The sequence below is a fragment of the Homalodisca vitripennis genome, chromosome 3, assembly GCF_021130785.1.
Source record: "Homalodisca vitripennis isolate AUS2020 chromosome 3, UT_GWSS_2.1, whole genome shotgun sequence".
Lineage (NCBI taxonomy): Eukaryota > Metazoa > Arthropoda > Insecta > Hemiptera > Cicadellidae > Homalodisca > Homalodisca vitripennis.
The window spans coordinates 5,256,757-5,270,597 of record NC_060209.1 but is presented as its reverse complement, the minus strand read 5'-3'; the positions used below and the strand labels follow the sequence as shown (position 1 = coordinate 5,270,597).

Here is a 13,841-nt window from a genome sequence, read left to right as displayed (position 1 = left end):
TGTACTATCCCGATGTCAGTATCTATAGCTCTCTAATCAAACAATATTTTCTATCGGAGCTTCCAGGACTTGAACCATCACAGACCGACAACCTCAGATTACAAGTGATGTGAGGTTTCACCTACAAAGCAACGGCTTCTTGTCCGTATCTTGTACTATCCCGATGTCAGTATCTATAGCTCTCTAATCAAACGATATTTTCTATCGGAGCTTCCAGGACTTGAACCATCACAGACCGACAACCTCAGATTACAAGTGATGTGAGGTTTCACCTACAAAGCAACGGCTTCTTGTCCGTATCTTGTACTATCCCGATGTCAGTATCTATAGCTCTCTAATCAAACGATATTTTCTATCGGAGCTTCCAGGACTTGAACCATCACAGACCGACAACCTCAGATTACAAGTGATGTGAGGTTTCACCTACAAAGCAACGGCTTCTTGTCCGTATCTTGTACTATCCCGATGTCAGTATCTATAGCTCTCTAATCAAACGATATTTTCTATCGGAGCCTCCAGACAGCGCATTCAACTACCTCAAAAGATCTTCAGTTGTTTTACCTAAGCTATAGAAGGTGTGTTACTAGTAAACACATAATATACAGGTGCCCCGTAACTCTATTCATATGTTGAAATGTATTTATCTTGACTTTAGCATTAATGTTATATAGCTTTGTACAGCGAGGTACGTAACACTCTGTACGTATTTCGCTAGTAAACCTCCAACCCGATGTCACCTGTCACGTTTTTCTCATTTAACTATTAACCATGAAATTATGAGTTTCGTAGGCAATAACCAATAATTATCCGTGAAGGTAGATTAATCCGATCGTTTATACAATCTGCTGAGATCATGGACCCTTTAAATTAGGTTAATTTGTGCTTAGTGGAGGGTAAGGCTTTGGTTACTTATAAAAGCGACTTAAAGAAACACTTCACTAAATTGGATTCTTCATTAATCCTACTTTTACGATAACACTTACAATTTGAACGCTTATTGTTTCAACAGAATGTTGGACTACAATTTTGTAGGTGACCTTCCACATCTGAAATAAAACCAAAGAAGTATCGAATCTCCTGGGAGAAATAAGAGACGTTTCCACTTTTCTATAAAGACAGATATTGCCACTATGTTTTGTTTTCCATCAAAAACGAAATCTGATCTGAAGAAATCGCCCATTTTCTGCCATTAAATTGAGTTTGTTTCATTAAAAATGTCTAATGTGTAATGGTGTTTTAACTAAAATATGTCTAATAAATGGTAAATAACAGTGTAAAACATATCTGTGTCCAGGTCCGATTTTAACCAGAAAGGTGCAGGCCAAACTACCCACAAAGTACCTTGGCAATCAAACCACAATGAAGCGCTTCAACACGTGAATGTCACACTTCTACTTGTATACAGCGAAATGTTTATAGGTACTAAAATTTGGTTACTTCCAAGGAAATTGAGGGAGTCCATGCAGTTTTTGTTAGACCAGTACAATTTTGAACACAAATGTTGGTGAACGAAGGGAATAGTCGCTCCTCTTGGGTTTACAGGGTGTCCAAAAATTACTCACCCAAATTATTGTACAAAAACAGACCTGCCTTGTCTACCTCTCTGTATACAATGGATTGTTCAATTACGTACGTATGTGTGTATGGCTTACTTTCTCAGTAACGAATGGAATATCAAATGGGATCTTTGCAATTTAGTTGATATTAATTCTTTATTTTTTATATAATTATTTTATTTTCCATATTACTATAGCCCTGAACTGAGATTTCACTGTTAACATTATCACATAGCTTTGTCAAACATTTCAACAGAGACCAGACGATAACTTACTAGAAGTCGAAACTATAATAGTGTTATCACTACTGATTTAACTGTTTGACGGAGGTATGTGTTATTGTTAAGTCGATTATTTTAACGATGTAATATTTTCTCATGATTGGGCTGTAATAAATCATTATTTCACAAATAGGCAGAAATAAAATACAAACATTTTGGGACATTAATGGATTTAAAATTAATTATTTCAACACTGCACCTGATATGTGTAATAAAACTATGTCCGTTTCTTTTCTTACTGGTATTGAATTTTAATGTTTCTGACATAAAACGTTTCTCTTGTTGCGTTTGAATTTAGAGTGTTTATCGCCAAGTTTACTCCTTACTTTTTGCATGCTTAGCCTTTAGTTCAAAATTTGACACATGAAGACTAAAGCAGATACAATTCTTGAAACTTCTTGTTTCAGTTTTTGAAACAAATACAGATTTAACTTATCCACAGTCACGCTATTCATAATTATTACATTTTAACGCACACAAAATTAATAATAAATCATCTAACAAAATGAATATTCAAAGAATTTATATCTGTCCTAACTAGTGCGTGATTAAATATTATTTTAATTTAACAGTTTTATGAAGTAGTAATTAGACTAATATTTTAAGATACATTTTAATGAGTAATGCAGTACACTTACAGAACTTATTAATTTACCAAAGAGACATAGATACTAACTCAGACGCATGAACCTGGCATATTGATATTAATATATTGATAAATAGTATAGTTTGAAGCGCCACACCAAGGAAACTGGGTCAACGATTCTGTTTGAAAGGCAATTCATCAAGTAATTAGTCAAACATTAATTTGATCTTTCAACAAATAGCATTACTTCTTACATGATGCCTAATCTACCCCAATATAAATCAAATCAAATCAACATTTATTCCTTAAACAAAATGCACACTTTAGAAATACAAATTATAATACAGGAATAATCCCCGCAAAGACTGTAGGTCTGTGAGCGGGGAGAGTTCAACGGAACAGTTGCACACATTAATCTAAGAATACAAAATAATAAAACCTTCTTACACATGGTATTTAATTAAATATACATTGTAGGTTTATAATTTAAAAAAAGTTAACTAATATAAATATATTCTAAAATATATAATTACTTTGTACTATTTAAAATATTTAGATTATCAAGTTTGGAGTATCCATCAGAATATGCGATGCTGACATGTTACTAGTAATTATACTACAAAAAAATAAAATTATGTTAAAAATAAGGAGAACGCAACAGCCTCTCAGCAGCCTCCCAGCCAATGCGGTACAACCATCGACTCACCCTCTGTTTGTAGACAGCCACACTTTCACTCTCCATTTTTAATTCCTCTGGCAAGTTTCTAAAGATGATTTGAGCGAGATAAAAAGAGTTAATAAGTTCTGAACCATGATTTAATGTAGGGGTAATGAATCCGTAGTTAGTCCTGTGCCTTGTTGTATAGCCATGCTGTATTTCTGATAAAATTTCAATCTTATTGATTTTGATGTATAATAATAAATTTTTTATATATAACTGCCTCACATTTAATACTGGAAATTCGTTGAAAAGAGTTTTAAGAGTTTTAGATTGTAAATAAATTGACAATCTAAACCCTTTCTGAAATTTCTTTTCCCAAACAACTGAAAAGCCTTTTTCCTATTTTGTATGCTTATTGGTCCTTTTTTCCTTAACTTCATATCGGAGATTATCTCTTTTAAATAGTGCTTTAGCTGAAATACATAAGAACAGCGTAAGTTTCACAGTCACGTGACGTACCAGCGTATTTGCCGAGTAGTTTCCGCTTGAGGAAGATGCCCAGGACCAGCATGCTACACAGGCTGGAGAGCCAGAGGCCGGTGGAGACCCCTGCGACCTCACACCAACGACACTTCATTTCGGCTCTTATCCAACGCTCTCAGAGAGCAGGGGTAGTTATATATTAAATATATATTCAACAATAAAAACAAATAGTCACTAGAAACGCAAAACAAACATTTTATTGAGTGGTGTTGAAGAAACAATAAGTACTATTACTCGTTTCAGGTAATCTAACATTTTCTTTTGATAACACATTTTAAACACACATTAATATTTTCTTGAACCCAGGTGTATTTTCTTTCAATAACTCAATAAACGCCCTTGACTGAATAACGTTGTTAGTAATTCACTTTCCATAACTAACTACAACCGTTTTGGGATTGGTTTCATTCCATTTGCTTTCAAGTAAAACACTGTAAAAGGAAATCGTTAAAACTCTTTTTATAACTAGCAGATATCATTTCTTTTCCTTGACTTTTAACTTTCCAAGCAGGAGAGAGAGGGAGAGTAGAACACCTTCCTCGCCACTCCCCAAGTCGCATGACAAAGGTCGCGGGAGATAGAACGCGTTAGAACAAGCGCCTGTGGGCAGTTAAGGGCGACTCGGGGCAGGCCGTGTAAACAGCGCTTACAACGTGGGCGTCCCGCACCCACATACTTTCTCTCGGGCCATCACAGTACCTGCGTTACAAACGTGTCTGATGATAGCCATCAGAGCACAGGAACGAATGTGATGGGGAAGCGCAGAATCACAAAACATGGTGAGGTGATGCAGTCAGTATATCGATAAGTTAACTAGAAAATATACTCCATTAAGGTATTTTTCTTGCAGACACAGATCATGTAAATTCAATCTGGGATTGTGGGCACTAAACGTAATATTTTGGAATGTACTTTAAACGGCGCTTCAGAGAAACGGCTGAAAATATATGACTTCAAAGGTGACTGAGAATAATGATATTTATTTTATTTATATAACTGTAATTTCTTTAACAATATTTTGCGTAAAAAAGACTCATTTCCTACATTTAATTAAAAGCTGTATTACGTTTTCTTTGTGATTGGTCAAAGAATGCCTCATTCTTACTTTTATGCCAATAATTACTTATAGACTGATCAAAATATATTTTTCTATTTTCAAAAAATTAGCTTTAAGGTTAGAGATACTGATATTAAAAAAATATTAATCCAACAAAAAACCAAACGCACCACCTTAATTCTTAGAAATTAATTTACAAATCTGATGACAAAATAAAAGTCCACGTATGACATTCGAATATTCTTTTTCGTGACCTTTTACTACAATAAATGTTTCGTACTAATATAGAGAGGTAGTAATCTGACAGTGATGTAACGAAACTGATAACATTCGATCGTCCATTACTCGTGCACGATCACTTAGCACAGAATATATTACTATCGTGGTACACGATCATTAGCATGAGTATGTTACTCTCATCTTCCACGATTACTTAGCGCGGTCAGTGTTACTCGTGTATATCATCGTGCACGATCACTTAGCACAGAATATATTACTATCGTGGTACACGATCATTAGCATGAGTATGTTACTCTCATCTTCCACGATTACTTAGCGCGGTCAGTGTTACTCGTGTATATCACCGTGCACGATCACTTAGCACAGAATATATTACTATCGTGGTACACGATCATTAGCATGAGTATGTTACTTTCATCTTCCGCGATTACTTAGCGCGGTCAGTGTTACTCGTGTATATCATCGTGCACGATCACTTAGTACAGAATATATTACTATCGTGATACACGATCATTAGCATGGGTATGTTACTCTCATCTTCCACGATTACTTAGCGCGGTCAGTGTTACTCGTGTATATCATCGTGCACGATCGTTAGCATCGATTGTGTTACTACAACTGTGTACGATCGTTTAAGAGTTGCTATATTACTCTTATCATGCACGATAAGTACAACATTTGGGTGTTTTTGTGTATCCCCATACTATACTATTGTAGAGATCAAATGACCTCTAAGGCAGACAGTGACTGGAGGTTACAACAGACCACCACAGAGCTGCAGGTGCTGCACGGTTCGACCAAACGTTATACCACTCTATATGTTCTACTAACTCAAAGTTAACCTCAGTTAACTCACACGATACGCGAGTTGTATGCGAGACACTAGTCGTCTCCTTTACTGTTCACTTTGCCTATTACTTTATCAGTGCTTTCCGTTTATTTTACATCTTCAAAAACTTCATATTGTATCTTACAAATTTTTATAAAAAATTGATAATTATGTTTATTTGGCCGGTAGAAACATCTTACAAACATAGTTGTCTGTTTGTACAGGATTCAGTTTACACGAACGTTTTAACAACCAAGATACGGATATCAAGGTACGCTTTAAAGCAAAAACACTTATGTTTGAACTATAAATATACGATTTCCTGATTATCCTTTCATTAAGTAATGCCCAGCCGAAGTCACGTTATGGATGGAAGTCTACTAAGTATTCACATTCTTTAGTTTAAACTTCCTTTATTACTATTTCCATGCTGATATAGGTCTTTATCAGTTTACTATATTAAACAAAGAGCTGTTTTAATTTATTACCCACAATCGCAGTACAGATTAGAAAGAGATAGCATTTTAAAATTTTAATGAATAGCAACAATGTTTGTGCATATTCATGAAGCAAATGTCCACCCAGACAAAATCCATTAAATTCGTATAATTTGATTACGAAACGAATTTCTATCGGTCACAGTTCCATAGCCGAGCCGCAGTGTATTGAGTGCTGGCAACTTTTACTCGACATATTCAAGACGATTTTATCGTTTTTATCAAATTAAATAATAATTACTTTAATTCACGTGTTATATATTCTGTTAAGATTCGATGTGGACCAGACACAAGAGAAATGGTTGTAATTAGGCCCACTGTTACTATTAACAGGTGTAACGTGGATAAGTTAGTTTGTATTGATCAGATGTCACTTGCATGATACAAAACGTGAGGACAATTAATAACACGTCTCTACACGTTACAGAGTTACCGAACAGAAATCAAGTGTACGGTTTCTGAAAACTTTGTTCAGATTAGAATGACTCGTCATTGCAAAGATGGAAAGTCGAGATCTTGATTATATTACGAGTTACAACATCAAAATCTGCGAATTAAAATTAAAAGTAAACTTTTTAAGGCAAGAAAACTGTAGAATTAATTTTAATGATTGTAACTCTAAGGATTTGAGCCAGGGTCGCCTCATTCTCATTAAGGAAATCTTCAAAATACGCTTCACGGAACAAAGTCCTCGACAAAACCGATTGGAAATTACATCACAATTTCCATAATTTCCCTTAAGCCAATCTTACCCGAACAAAGTTTTCAGACGAAAGTTTCATGCTGTTTATACAAAATACCTTGGCAACAATTATGCATTCCCATTTAAAAAAATCAAAATTACCCCATACAATTCTCATAAAACCCAATGAGAATGAAACCCCAATAATACAATGGATAGAGTTTTCGAACGGTAAGTTTATTTGGAATCTTTTCTCTGAAATTATTATCCAATGAAATATTACAATTTTGCGAAAATTTTGGCTAACCTGCCTATGAGGCTACATTATATAAGAAAAAAATTATGGCGACAATTAAAAGTTTTTGTAGTAAATATAACAGTACATGGGCTAATGGTATTGTCTGTAGTACATAATGAAACTGTGCGAATGCAGCACACAACAGTATAAACCTACTGACATGTACCGGTCAGAGAGACGGACTGTTTACGTAACAGGAGATCGATATGTTAAACATCTCATCATACGTAGAACATGTGAATCTCCCAGCTTGCCGGCTCTAGCACACAACAGTATAAACCTACTGACATGTACCTGTCAGAGAGACGGACTGTTTACGTAACAGGAGGTCGATATGTTAAACATCTCATCATACGTAGAACATGTGAATCTCCCAACTTGCCGGCTCTAGCACACAACAGTATAAACCTACTGACATATAGCGGTCAGAGAGACGGACTGTTTACGTAACAGGAGATCGATATGTTAAACATCTCATCATACGTAGAACATGTGAATCTCCCAGCTTGCCGGCTCTAGCACACAACAGTATAAACCTACTGACATGTACCTGTCAGAGAGACGGACTGTTTACGTAACAGGAGATCGATATGTTAAACATCTCATCATACGTAGAACATGTGAATCTCCCAGCTTGCCGGCTCTAGCACACAACAGTATAAACCTACTGACATGTACCTGTCAGAGAGACGGACTGTTTACGTAACAGGAGATCGATATGTTAAACATCTCATCATACGTAGAACATGTGAATCTCCCAACTTGATGGCTCTAGCACACAACAGTATAAACCTACTGACATATAGCGGTCAGAGAGACGGACTGTTTACGTAACAGGAGATCGATATGTTAAACATCTCATCATACGTAGAACATGTGAATCTCCCAGCTTGCCGGCTCTAGCACACAACAGTATAAACCTACTGACATGTACCTGTCAGAGAGACGGACTGTTTACGTAACAGGAGATCGATATGTTAAACATCTCATCATACGTAGAACATGTGAATCTCCCAGCTTGCCGGCTCTAGCACACAACAGTATAAACCTACTGACATGTACCTGTCAGAGAGACGGACTGTTTACGTAACAGGAGATCGATATGTTAAACATCTCATCATACGTAGAACATGTGAATCTCCCAACTTGCCGGCTCTAGCACACAACAGTATAAACCTACTGACATGTAGCGGTCAGAGAGACGGACTGTTTACGTAACAGGAGATCGATATGTTAAACATCTCATCATACGTAGAACCATCAGCTTGCCGGCTCTAGCACACAACAGTATAAACCTACTGACATGTAGAGAGACGGACTGTTTACGTAACAGGAGGTCGATATGTTAAACATCTCATCATACGTAGAACATGTGAATCTCCCAGCTTGCCGGCTCTAGCACACAACAGTATAAACCTACTGACATGTACCTGTCAGAGAGACGGACTGTTTACGTAACAGGAGATCGATATGTTAAACATCTCATCATACGTAGAACATGTGAATCTCCCAGCTTGCCGGCTCTAGCACACAACAGTATAAACCTACTGACATGTACCTGTCAGAGAGACGGACTGTTTACGTAACAGGAGATCGATATGTTAAACATCTCATCATACGTAGAACATGTGAATCTCCCAGCTTGCCGGCTCTAGCACACAACAGTATAAACCTACTGACATGTACCTGTCAGAGAGACGGACTGTTTACGTAACAGGAGGTCGATATGTTAAACATCTCATCATACGTAGAACATGTGAATCTCCCAACTTGCCGGCTCTAGCACACAACAGTACAAACCTACTGACATGTAGCGGTCAGAGAGACGGACTGTTTACGTAACAGGAGATCGATATGTTAAACATCTCATCATACGTAGAACATGTGAATCTCCCAACTTGCCGGCTCTAGCACACAACAGTACAAACCTACTGACATGTAGCGGTCAGAGAGACGGACTGTTTACGTAACAGGAGATCGATATGTTAAACATCTCATCATACGTAGAACATGTGAATCTCCCAACTTGCCGGCTCTAGCACACAACAGTATAAACCTACTGACATGTAGCGGTCAGAGAGACGGACTGTTTACGTAACAGGAGATCGATATGTTAAACATCTCATCATACGTAGAACATGTGAATCTCCCAACTTGCCGGCTCTAGCACACAACAGTATAAACCTACTGACATGTAGCGGTCAGAGAGACGGACTGTTTACGTAACAGGAGATCGATATGTTAAACATCTCATCATACGTAGAACATGTGAATCTCCCAACTTGCCGGCTCTAGCACACAACAGTATAAACCTACTGACATTGTACCTGTCAGAGAGACGGACTGTTTACGTAACAGGAGGTCGATATGTTAAACATCTCATCATACGTAGAACATGTGAATCTCCCAACTTGCCGGCTCTAGCACACAACAGTATAAACCTACTGACATGTACCTGTCAGAGAGACGGACTGTTTACGTAACAGGAGATCGATATGTTAAACATCTCATCATACGTAGAACATGTGAATCTCCCAACTTGCCGGCTCTAGCACACAACAGTATAAACCTATCGGAAGTGTTATCGGAGAACAGTGGCTGCAGGATTAGCTACGGATCTCGGCTGTGTACAGATTCTGTGTACATGAACTACAACGTGCTACAAGACCGGAAGTGTTATCGGAGAACAGTGGCTGCAGGATTAGCTACGGATCTCGGCTGTGTACAGACTTCTGTGTACATGAACTACAACGTGCTACAAGACCGGAAGTGTTATCGGAGAACAGTGGCTGCAGGATTAGCTACGGATCTCGGCTGTGTACAGATTCTGTGTACATGAACTACAACGTGCTACAAGACCGGAAGTGTTATCGGAGAACAGTGGCTGCAGGATTAGCTACGGATCTCGGCTGTGTACAGATTCTGTGTACATGAACTACAACGTGCTACAAGACCGGAAGTGTTATCGGAGAACAGTGGCTGCAGGATTAGGTACGGATCTCGGCTGTGTACAGATTCTGTGTACATGAACTACAACGTGCTACAAGACCGGAAGTGTTATCGGAGAACAGTGGCTGCAGGATTAGCTACGGATCTCGGCTGTGTACAGATTCTGTGTACATGAACTAGAATGTGCTACAAGACCGGAAGTGTTATCGGAGAACAGTGGCTGCAGGATTTGCGACGGATCTCGGCTGTGTACAGATTCTGTGTACATGAACTAGAACGTGCTACAAGACCGGAAGTGTTATCGGAGAACAGTGGCTGCAGGATTTGCGACGGATCTCGGCTGTGTACAGATTCTGTGTACATGAACTAGAATGTGCTACAAGACCGGAAGTGTTATCGGAGAACAGTGGCTGCAGGATTTGCGACGGATCTCGGCTGTGTACAGATTCTGTGTACATGAACTAGAACGTGCTACAAGACCGGAAGTGTTATCGGAGAACAGTGGCTGCAGGATTTGCGACGGATCTCGGCTGTGTACAGATTCTGTGTACATGAACTAGAACGTGCTACAAGACCGGAAGTGTTATCGGAGAACAGTGGCTGCAGGATTTGCGACGGATCTCGGATGTGTACAGATTCTGTGTACATGAACTAGAACGTGCTACAAGACCGGAAGTGTTATCGGAGAACAGTGGCTGCAGGATTTGCGACGGATCTCGGCTGTGTACAGATTCTGTGTACATGAACTAGAATGTGCTACAAGACCGGAAGTGTTATCGGAGAACAGTGGCTGCAGGATTTGCGACGGATCTCGGCTGTGTACAGATTCTGTGTACATGAACTAGAACGTGCTACAAGACCGGAAGTGTTATCGGAGAACAGTGGCTGCAGGATTTGCGACGGATCTCGGCTGTGTACAGATTCTGTGTACATGAACTAGAACGTGCTACAAGACCGGAAGTGTTATCGGAGAACAGTGGCTGCAGGATTTGCGACGGATCTCGGCTGTGTACAGATTCTGTGTACATGAACTAGAACGTGCTACAAGACCGGAAGTGTTATCGGAGAACAGTGGCTGCAGGATTTGCGACGGATCTCGGCTGTGTACAGATTCTGTGTACATGAACTAGAACGTGCTACAAGACCGGAAGTGTTATCGGAGAACAGTGGCTGCAGGATTTGCGACGGATCTCGGCTGTGTACAGATTCTGTGTACATGAACTACTTGCAGCTCGAGTGTCCTGGCTGGGAGCTACAGCCTCGTGTACACAAGATAAGCTGAGCTACAGTCTACAAATCATAAGAAAGAGGTTAAGACAATGTGGAGCGGGTGTGGCTATGTGTTATAAACAAAAACTTAACATTTAGTTAAATTTAATGTAAAGTGATTCCTCATATTTACTTTGGAAAACAGATTTAGCGGGACAATCGGAATAAAACCTTTAACAATTTTAATTTAGAAAAGTCAATCTAATCGTGCAAGACATGCAACTGATCTGAATTATCAATCAGTTATAAAACTATTAATAAGCTTGATACAAGCACACAAATGGCGCAGAGATGAATAATTCCCGCGCTTTTCACTACGTCAACACCAAGCCTAGACAACTAAAAAATCAATGAAGAGGTCAGACGTGCCAGAGTTTATTGGTTTATCTCTGCCGTTCACTGCTTGTCTTATCATATCGATAACGTTCAAATTTTTTGAATGTCAAATGACGAGTTTTACCGTTTCTTTTTGAAATTCGGCTAAATTGGCTTTAGAGAAACAGATATTTTATATATTTATAATATATATATATCAATAATTAGTTAGTTTTTATCTTGTTTTTATTATAATTCAATAACTTTGCTATGTGCCGTGTTATTGGCACGAGTGAAGTTTAGTTGGATTATTTAGTACAAGTGTTAAATACAATAGATATTAAGCCTACTGCAAATAAGATTAGAAGAGAATGAAACTGGCCTGCAGCCAAAAGTTGGTGTTAGAAATATTTTAAACGCATATTGTAATATTCGAAGTTTATATTATAGTTACAAAACTTGTATTACATTTCATTAACGTACGTACATAATATTTATTTATCCAATGGGAAATGTGTCAAATTGTTCATTGGCCTAACTCGTGTTAGTCAGAAGCTTATAAAGATTTGGTTTAAACGACATTTACAATTTGTCAACTGTATCAACTGTCAAAAGTTGATCAATGAATGATCACAGTGTACATTCCGTACCCGGTTTACATTCAACACACTGAGAGTGTGATCACCTCGGTGTCCGAGTAAGGCAAGTGGAACAGAGATGGACATCCTTGCACCGAGGCGATCTACCAGGCAGGGGTCAAGGTCCCGTCGATAAACGTGTAATTTTACATCGATCGTCGATCTTCGGCACAAATCGATGTTCTATCATCGTTGCGCAATACAGTATTAGCTGGGAATTACATTTTCCTAGGGAAGACAAGACAGATGGAAGCCTTGACTGATGAGTTTGGGTTTTGTGAACCACAGGGAAATTTGGATTTGCATTTCTATGCTGCTAAGGCTAACTTACACTAAATTCAGGTTATATATATATATATATATATATATATATATATATATATATAGATTAATATTGTGATTATTTTTGTTTATTGAGAAAGAATTTTAATTTTAAGGGTTTCAATTTTACACATATTAATAGCTGGTAGAATGTTTGAACAATGTTTTGTGTACCATTAACACATATAGAGATGTATTTTAAATACACATACATTGAAAAGTAATTACAAATTACTAATATGTTTTTCAATACATTTATTTTCTCGGAAAAGAAGGCTCCAAAAGTGTATGTTTAATAACATAGCCAAAGGTGATAAAATATGTTATTTTTACTTAAAAATAAAAATATATTATTCTCCATACTAAACAAATTGTTTGGTGGGATTTATGATTCTAGCTCACAGGATACGCAAGTTTTCCCTCGCCAATTCCGAGATATGTGGCCTATACGAGTACAACTGATGTGTTGGTCCATTTGGTGTCATTAACCGTGCTAATCTACGTTTTCAAACCATACACTCTAAGCAGCCTTTCTGTTACGTATTCAAATGTAATTAAACAATATAAGATATATATGTAGCAAACCGTGCGTAGTAGCAAGTAACGGGTTATAATTCCCCAGGAGTGTTCTCTTCTGTCTGGTTTATACCTTACAGTTGAACCAAAAACAAACTTGTCACTTAAATCTGTGCAACATTACGGATGTCCAGGAGCGACACATCACTAACCGCAAATGTCGAGGTTCTGGGGTGCAAGGGTAATTCGATAGGTCTAGTCTACTGCGGTAGATGACTGTTGGAGTTGGTGGGGTTCGTTCCCTAAGTGTCAAAGGTTCTTGCTAGCCTAGACATAAGGGTGTGCCAACCCCTGGAGAGGGTGATTCAGAGCTGACTTCCCCTTCTTCCTAGGGGACATGACTAAGAGTAATGCCAAAGACACTTTTTCTCATGGATCTTGACAGGAGGCGCTCAAGAATATTCTGTCACTCTGGAAACAGCGCAAAGGTCCTTTAGGATTAGGAGCAATTTCAAAGTTTTTTGTACTAAGAGTGGAGGGGGGATAACGTGATAACCAACGACACTGGAATGATACAGAACCGATGTAACTCCATCTTGTAGA

At 38.1% G+C, this 13,841-nt stretch overlaps 1 protein-coding gene across 4 annotated transcripts in view; it reads right to left on the bottom strand.

The window, feature by feature from the left end:
- LOC124356546 overlaps positions 1–13,841 on the bottom strand; it is a 290,056-nt gene that overhangs the window by 57,666 nt on the left and 218,549 nt on the right. The gene's annotated exons all lie outside the window — the stretch shown is intronic.